Raw genomic sequence first — 8,253 nt, forward strand, 5'->3', positions numbered from 1 at the left:
GTTAAAATCTGTCTTTAGGTGCTATATTTTCTTTTCATTTACTACAGATATTTACAACCTAGAAAACAGGTCAGAGTATTTCTTCAGAAGACATTTATTTAATTTCCCCTCATCCAGAGGCACATGTCTGCTACTTGGTCCTGTTTTAATTGCTAATGTCTAAGCCAGGGCCCCAGGTTGTGGAAGTTTCTATATCTGGTAAACTGGCTTTGTTCCAGGACAGAAAATTTATCAACAAATGAAACACCAGTGACTTCCCACACGTCCTCTGATTGCATTAAAAAATCCCTTCCCTTCCCACCCAGCTGAGAGTATGCTTGGAGTATGGAGCTGACAGACATTCTGTCTCTTCCTCCTCCTCATTTTGTAAAATCACTGGTTTCTGTAGTCTGTTAGGCTTCTTATTAATAGTAATAAAATGTTCATTCATTAACTGTCTCATGCCTACGAACTAGATATTGTCACTCTCTTTCCCCTCAAGTTAGACTGTTTTTATAAAGTCGTGCTGTAGCAGAGAAGTGAGCTGGAAAACTGATTTTGGGTCTGTAGCATCAGGTACTATTTAACCAGTGGGAGGGACTGATAAAATTAGCAAGTTGACTAACCACTTCCCTTCCTTGTGGCTCTTTAATATTATAACGGATACAGAAAGGTTCAGAAGGACTGGGCTAGTTTTTGAAACCACAGCACACTTTGGCAAAGAGGGAATGTACAGCAGAACGGGTAAGTTTCTTTCTTTTAATCTTTTAGGAGAACTGTAAAAACGATAAAGGGTGGAAGTTTTTAAGTTTGATCATGCAAATCGTCTTTAGTAGTTTGTAGGCTGTGGAAAGATAAACCTGCTACGAGAAGGGGGAAGCAGAAGGTTTTCTGATCAGTAGCAGTAGCTCCAGGAACAGCAAACATGAGTGGGCAGAAGATTCAACTCCTACAGTATCTTCATTGTCCCACATAGGTCACAGTCAAACTCGGGGGGGCAGTATTCTTGTACTAGTATAATTTTTGAAAGATAAGTTCCTGCACTCTTAGTTCTTGCAATCCAGACTTTGTAACTGTCAGTAGAGTCATTGAGTTACTGAACTCAGTTGTCCCTCTGGGTTCTGAAACAGCTTAAGGTCTTCAGTTATCTAGCCTGTGGTTTAAATTTGCATTGCTTTTAACTTTCTATTATGGAAAATCTCAAATACAAGCAGAAGTAGAGTGCACAGTGCCTAGATTACCCATGTCCTGTCACACAGCTTCAAGAGTTAGGGACTAGGGGTCCACGTTGTTTCATGCACACCTCTGTGGCATGCTCCCCACTTTAGTCCTGTAGCATTGCAATATTTTAAATATGCCAATTCTGAACGTTAAATGAAAGAGACCAAGAATCTCCTCAAGGTTCCTCTCCATTCAGTAGTATAAGTTTTAGAGAAATGTCATTGCAGAAAGCTGAATTTTGAGTCAAAAAAAGCAAGATCAACTTTCCAGTTGTTTGGCCAATGGGAGTGGGATTAGAGGAGAGTAGTAAAGATGGTGGACTCTGGGGCTAGACTGTTTGGGGTCAAATTTTGGTTCCATGCAATCCAGTGTTTTTGAGGAAGCTTCCTGATCTTTTTGTACCTTGGTTTCTCACCTGAAAAAGTGAAGATAAACAAAAGTATTGATTTTTTTGAGGATCGGAAACAATGAGACCCTCTGTACATGTAAAGACTTGGCAAGATGCTGAGTACAGAGAGTGCTCACTCTGTTAGCTCCACAACTGTTTGCTGAAATGATTAGAGTGATAGAAGGGATGAGCTCTGTTTAGACAGGAAGCTAAACATGTGTCTGAGCATACTTGGTTGTTTTCTGACATTGTTTTCTTTTGATTATTTGATGATGTGAGGCTGGGAAAAGTGTCCATGGAGACATCTTACTTGCTCTTGGGCTCCTGAAAACTCCCCGCCCTTGCTCTTACCCACCAAATTAATTCTCTCTGAGAAGAGTATCAGAGCTTGTCTTTTCCATCCTCTTTCTTTGAGGAAGAGGGAACAGAAATTTGTCTCTGCTCACAGAGCAAGGAGAAGTCAAGTTGAGGGGAGACTCACAGGCTTCTCTCATCCCTGAGAAGGGATGTATTGTCATTGGATGTATGCAGTGCTGCTAGGCCTGGGAGGCTGCCTCACATCTGAACTCTTGTCCTTTCTCTCAGAGACAGAACTCTCTAGGCCTCCTCAGGCCTTCCAGGGCTGCAAGCTGCCTAGATACTTTTCTCATTAGTAATGAGGATGGTGAAATTACGAAGATGGCCACAAGTGGGTAGGTGAGGACCTTCCCCTACTCTGTGGAAATTCTTACTCTGTGTTATTAATATAAGTACTAATGACTGCTACTAACTGAGCATTTACTGTGTACCTGGCATGGCACTGGGTGGTTTTCTCATTTAATACCCCTAGTATTCCTACATGAAATTTAGTGTTACTATGTTCACTTTATAGATGACGAAACGGAGGCACAGAGAGATGAAGCAGCTTGCCTTTGATTACCCAGCTATAAGAGACAACCAGGATTTTGTTTCAGATCTGTCTGACTTAATCACTTCTTAGAGCATTTGTCCCTAAGAAATCAGTTTATTCATACATATGCAGTCAAAATGCATCCATGATGTTGCTCTTAGACTTCCCAAGATGAAAGTCATCAGTGTTTCTCTAAACCAAAATGAATGGAAAGCTTTTGTCTAGCAATAGATTTCCCACAGTGAATGTTCATAATGCCTAATTATAAGCTGGAAATTTGTCAGAAATCTTGACAAATAAAGAGGCTGGTGGGGTGGAGGTGGAGTTACTGCTGTAAGGAAGTAAATATTGAACTGAGAGGGGAAAAAAAGAAATGCTCTTTTAGTAAATTAACCATGCCTCAGTGGTGGATTTAGTTTTTAAGGCCATTTGTCTCTCTTGAGTTTTTGTAAACGATGGGTGAAATTCATCTGCGTCAATTTTCAAGAACATGCAGCCATGTTGTAAAACAAATGATAAACACTGATGTACTGCCGAAATAAAAATTGGCTGAATCTTCTGGGAGGTTCTGAAGAGAACTGGGTCATGCACAGTCAGACATTTTCGAAACCTGGGATTGACTTTCAGTGCTTTTTCTTTTAGATTACTGGTATAACTGTAAAAATAGAACCAAATGTGTGAATGAAGGAAGAGGTTAATTTCACAACTTTGGAGATTTTTTTTTTTTCCCCCTCCAGTGGAGTAATGGTGTTTTTAAAAATGTTCCTTTCCTGAAAGGGACACTGTCTGGAATTTCCAGCTAAAAATGAGAACATCAGATATAAAATAATTGACTTCTCTTATCAGGCAATTGGGGTGCATTCAGCAATCTTTCATCTTTATTTTTCCTTCATTGGCTACAGAACTTTTGTCATCTTGATAGGATCAGCCAAGCTTTACTTATAAAAACATTGGAAGAGATTTGAAATCCTGCTATCTTTTTGCAGAGAAAGTAGGGGATAAATGGAGCTGCGACTGCTCCAGGGAGGGAGTAAAGTTGGAAAAGATCGTAGTTTTAAAGCATCCTTGGATTCTTAAATTTTTGAGAAAGCAAAGAGGCTAGTTAGTACTGGTGACAACAAACTATTTTTTGCAGAACTATTCCATTACCTGTGTTTTCTTTTCTCTAATGTCTTTATCTCATAAGAACACATAGGTGATAACTTGTAAAGGATTCAGAGTTGGAAATTTCCGTATCTGTGTATGGTTAGAGACAGAGGCAGAACGGCCATTTGGCTTGTCATGGTCACCTTCTTTATGCACTGATGTAATTTCTGATGGCTTTGGTCACCCCCGCCGGTGACGGGATACCAGTGCCCTCATGCTTCTGAATGGACTTCTTCTGTCCTCATCTTTAATATTTGTCACTGCTTTTATGTCACTGCTGTTTTGGGGGTTAGATGTTTTATTAAAGGTCTTGAATAAAAAAGGCATTTGTTTTTCCTTGAGATGAGTCCTGTGTCTGTCTGTCTGTCTCTCTCTCTTTTGTTCTTTAGACTCTTTCATCACAAATTTTGAATATCACTTGCCCTGGAGATTTAGAGATCAATAATCACAGCTTCTACCCTCAGAAAGCTTACAGACTAGTGGGGGAGAAAAATTGCAGGAAGTGAATGAAACTGTAGTTCATAAAATATATCCTGTCTTCATCGGACTGACAACATTGGGAAAGGGGGTGTGTGTGTTAATAAGAGATCAGAGAGCCATGGTGCAAGCAAGTTCTCTCACTTTGTGATTTGGAGTATCTTACTAACCTTCCTAAGCCTCAGTTTCTTTACCTGTAAAATGATATCAAACTCATAGGGGCTTTCTTTGAATTGTATAATATGACACATGTTAAAAATTTATATAGCATTCAGTGTATAGTTTGAGGGATCAGGGGACGTCTCTATCAAAAGGTGGCTCACTTTAAGATGAGTTGAGTCTGAATGACATAGAAAGATCTTTCTAAGTCACAGGAGACTTCTCTGAGGAAGAGAGTAAAGGCCATCGTGGTTGAAATATTTAAAAACGGGAGAGTTGCTTAGAGGTGTAAGTAACAGAATCAAGATCATGCAGAGCCTATTAGATCATGGAGGGGAAGTTGCATATTGTTACAAGTGTAATCAGAAATGATTGAAAGCTGACCCTGGAAGTTGCAGGATCTGAATACTACTTTTAAATTAGTTAAAAAGTAAAGAATAGGATCTCACAAAGCAAAAGTAGACATATAGAAACAGGTTAGAAAACTCTTAGTAGCTTGAAGTAAGTAGTGCCGGTGGGGAAGGAGGGCAGTGGACAGAAGTGAGAAATCCAGTATAAGACATAGGATTTGATAAATAATTCGATGTGAAAATAAGGGTGAGGAAAATGTTAATTCTGGTCCTATGGCATGAACAGCTGGATCTAGGGAAAGGTCACGTAAGAGGATGGCGCAAAGTGGAAGGTGAGCAGACTTGGACATCTCAATCGAAATGCTCTTGGAACGTTGAAGGGAGTACATCAGGGAGGCCACTGATGGCACATAGATGGTATTTGAAGATCTGGAAATGGATACGATCACCTGGGGAGATGGTATGAAGTGAGAACAGCTGAGGAGGGCTCCGTACCCAGCCATGGGAAACAACACAATTTAGAAGGCAGGTAGAGGAGATGAGTGAAGGGGATGGACGGTTAGCTGTCAGAGAAAATGGAATACAGAAAACATAGACTATTTAGGAGAAATGAATGGTTACTCGTATCTAATGCTAATTAAAGAGCTAATAAATTACCAAAAAATGTCATGGGATTTAGTAATGTGGAGCTTATTGGCACACAATAAATAGACAGAAAATTTAATTTCTTTAAAATGTTATTGCGTTTTGACATATTGACTAATCAATTTTGTTATTGACTAACTGAATATATCAGTGAAGACTAGAATCATGCTGTTTTCAGTGGCAATATATTTATAAATTTCCTTATTTTATTTTCATGTAGCTATATAGTATTCAAGGAAATAATAATAACTTATTCATGTTGGTATAAATTCATTTCCCTTAATGTGTAAATTGCTTGAACTTAGCACTTTTTTCCTATTTGTATTTCCACTGTCCAGGCTGCTGGGTGCTGTTGCTGAGGGCACCTCTCTCTAGAGTGTGTCATTCACCAAGGGCAGTGGTTTTCAACCAGGGGACAGTTGTATTCTTTGGGAATATTTGGCAATGGCTGGAGACCTTGTGAATATCACAACTGGGGACTACTGTGCTGTTGGTTTCTAGTGGGAAGAGGCCAGGGGTGCTGTTAAATATCCGACAATGCCCAGAACAACCTCACACAACAAGGAATTATTTGACCCAAAATGTCAATGGTGCTGAGGTTGGGAAACGACACGGACGATGATGCAGCCCCACGTAGCACCCACCATGAGGCACTGGCAGTAGTAGTTCTCGACCAGAGATTTTCTGTAAGAGAGTGGGGATCTCTTTGTTCATTATCTGTGTTTTCAGTAAGTTGGTGAGCAAGTAATTTTTGAACTTTGCTTTCATTGTGAGATTTGGTAGAAAGAAGTGGATAAATAAAAATAAAGTGCATTTGTATGAACTGCCTCTGTAGAATTAATTTTCAATATAGAATTTATCTACATGGTTAGAAATAGAGGGCAGTGCTCCACCCAATGGATGTTAGACTTTTTACATCAGAGCTGGAACCTTTTAAGTAAAGTTCCTATGCTGAAGTGTATATTAGGGAAGTTTTGGAATTAAAAAATAATTTTAAAATTTATTAGATTCATTTTTTTAAAAGCACTTTTTAAAAAAAACAAAAAGGTGCTTTTTTTACTCTTTAAAAGTAAACATTTTTATTTTCACTTTATTATAAAATAATCTAAAATTATGTGTATGTATAAATATAATGAAATACTAGGTACATATAACCTACTTAGGTAACTAATATAACCACTATCAGTGCTGTCTCCTCTGTAACTCCCCACACCAGAAGGGTAAACACAATTCTGAATTTTTGTTTATTGTTCTTTAATTTGTGTTTAAGTTTTACTACATACTTGCATATAGGTAAAGAAGATCTAAAATTAGAGCTTTTTGTATGCCTGTGTATATGAAATTAGACCATTATCTTACACCATACACAAAAATGAACTCAAAATGGATTAAAGACTGGGACGCCTGGGTGGCTCAGTTGGTTGGACGACTGCCTTCGGCTCAGGTCATGATCCCGCAGTCTCGGGATCGAGTCCCGCATCGGGCTCCCAGCTCCACGGGGAGTCTGCTTCTCCCTCTGACTTCTCCTTGCTCATGCTCTCTCTCACTGTCTCTCCCTCAAATAAATAAATAAAATCTTTTAAAAAAAAAAATGGATTAAAGACTTAAGTCTAATAACTTAAACTATAAAACTCCCAGGGAAAAAAATACAGAAGAAAAGCTTCATAACATTACTCTTGGCAACGATTTCTTGTATATGACACCAAAAGCACAAGCAGCAAAAGCAAAAATAAACAGGTTCTGCATAGCAAAGGAAACCATCAACAGAACGAAAATACAGCTTACAGAATGGGAGACAATATTTATGAACCACGTATCTTATTTACAAGAAGTTAATATCCAAAAAATGTAAGAAACTCCTACAACTCATTGACAAACATAAACAAATAACCTGATTAAAATGGGCAAAGAACTTGAATAGCTGTTTCTCCAAAGAAGACAATACAGATGGCTAACAGGTGTATGAAAAGATGTTCACTATTGCTAATTATCAGGGAAATACAAGTCAAAACAATGATATATCACCTCACAGCTATTAGGTGGACATTAAGAAAAAAATAAAATAGCAAGTGTTGGTGAGGATGTGGAGAAATTGGAACCCCTATGCACTGTTGATGGGAATGCAATATGGTGCAGCTGTGGAAAACAGTATGCAGGTTCTAGAACTACCATATGATCCACCAGTCATACTTCTGGGTGCATATCCAAAAGAGCTGAAGTCTGGATCTTAAGGAAACATTAGCACTCCTGTATTCAGTTCACAATAGCCAAGAGGCAGAAACAACCTAAATGTCCATCAACAGACAAAACGGATAGAGAAAATGTGGTATACATGCACTGGAGTATTATTTCCCCATAGAAAATATGTCCTGTCATATACTACAACACGGATTAACCTTAAGTAACTTACGCTAAGTGAAATGAGCCAGTTACAGAAGGACAAATTCTGCCTGATTCCATTTATGCAAGTGATGCAGAGTCAAACTCACAGAGAAATAAAGCAGTAATGGTGGTCTCCAGGGGTCAGGGGTAGGGAAAATGGGAAGTTGCTCTTCAACGGGTATAAAATTTCAGTCAAGCAAGATGAAAAATTTCTAAGTATTCGATGTACAACATTGTAGTTATAGTGAATACTATATAACATACTTTACATGACACTTCAGAGTTGTTATGAGAGTAGATCTCCTGCTGTGTGGGTTGTTTTTGTTTTTTTGGAACCATAATTTTAAAAAAAAATATCTGTGCCTTTAGGAGGGACTGCCAAGGCGAAGGGTGGAAGGAATAAAACAAGTTCAGTGACTGAGAAATGTAGGCATGTGGTGAGGACAGGGGCATCATTAGAAATGAGTAGACCTCTTTTATGACCGACTGCGTCCCTGGATAAGGATGAGCCTGAGATCCAAAGGGCAGTGTTTTAAACATGGTGATACAATGGAGGTTTTATTAACAAACACACAGAAGGAGAGGAGACAAGGAATGTACAGAGTGAGATTGATTTT

Source organism: Martes martes, assembly GCF_963455335.1.
Source record: "Martes martes genome assembly, chromosome: 11".
In the NCBI taxonomy this organism is placed as follows: domain Eukaryota; kingdom Metazoa; phylum Chordata; class Mammalia; order Carnivora; family Mustelidae; genus Martes; species Martes martes.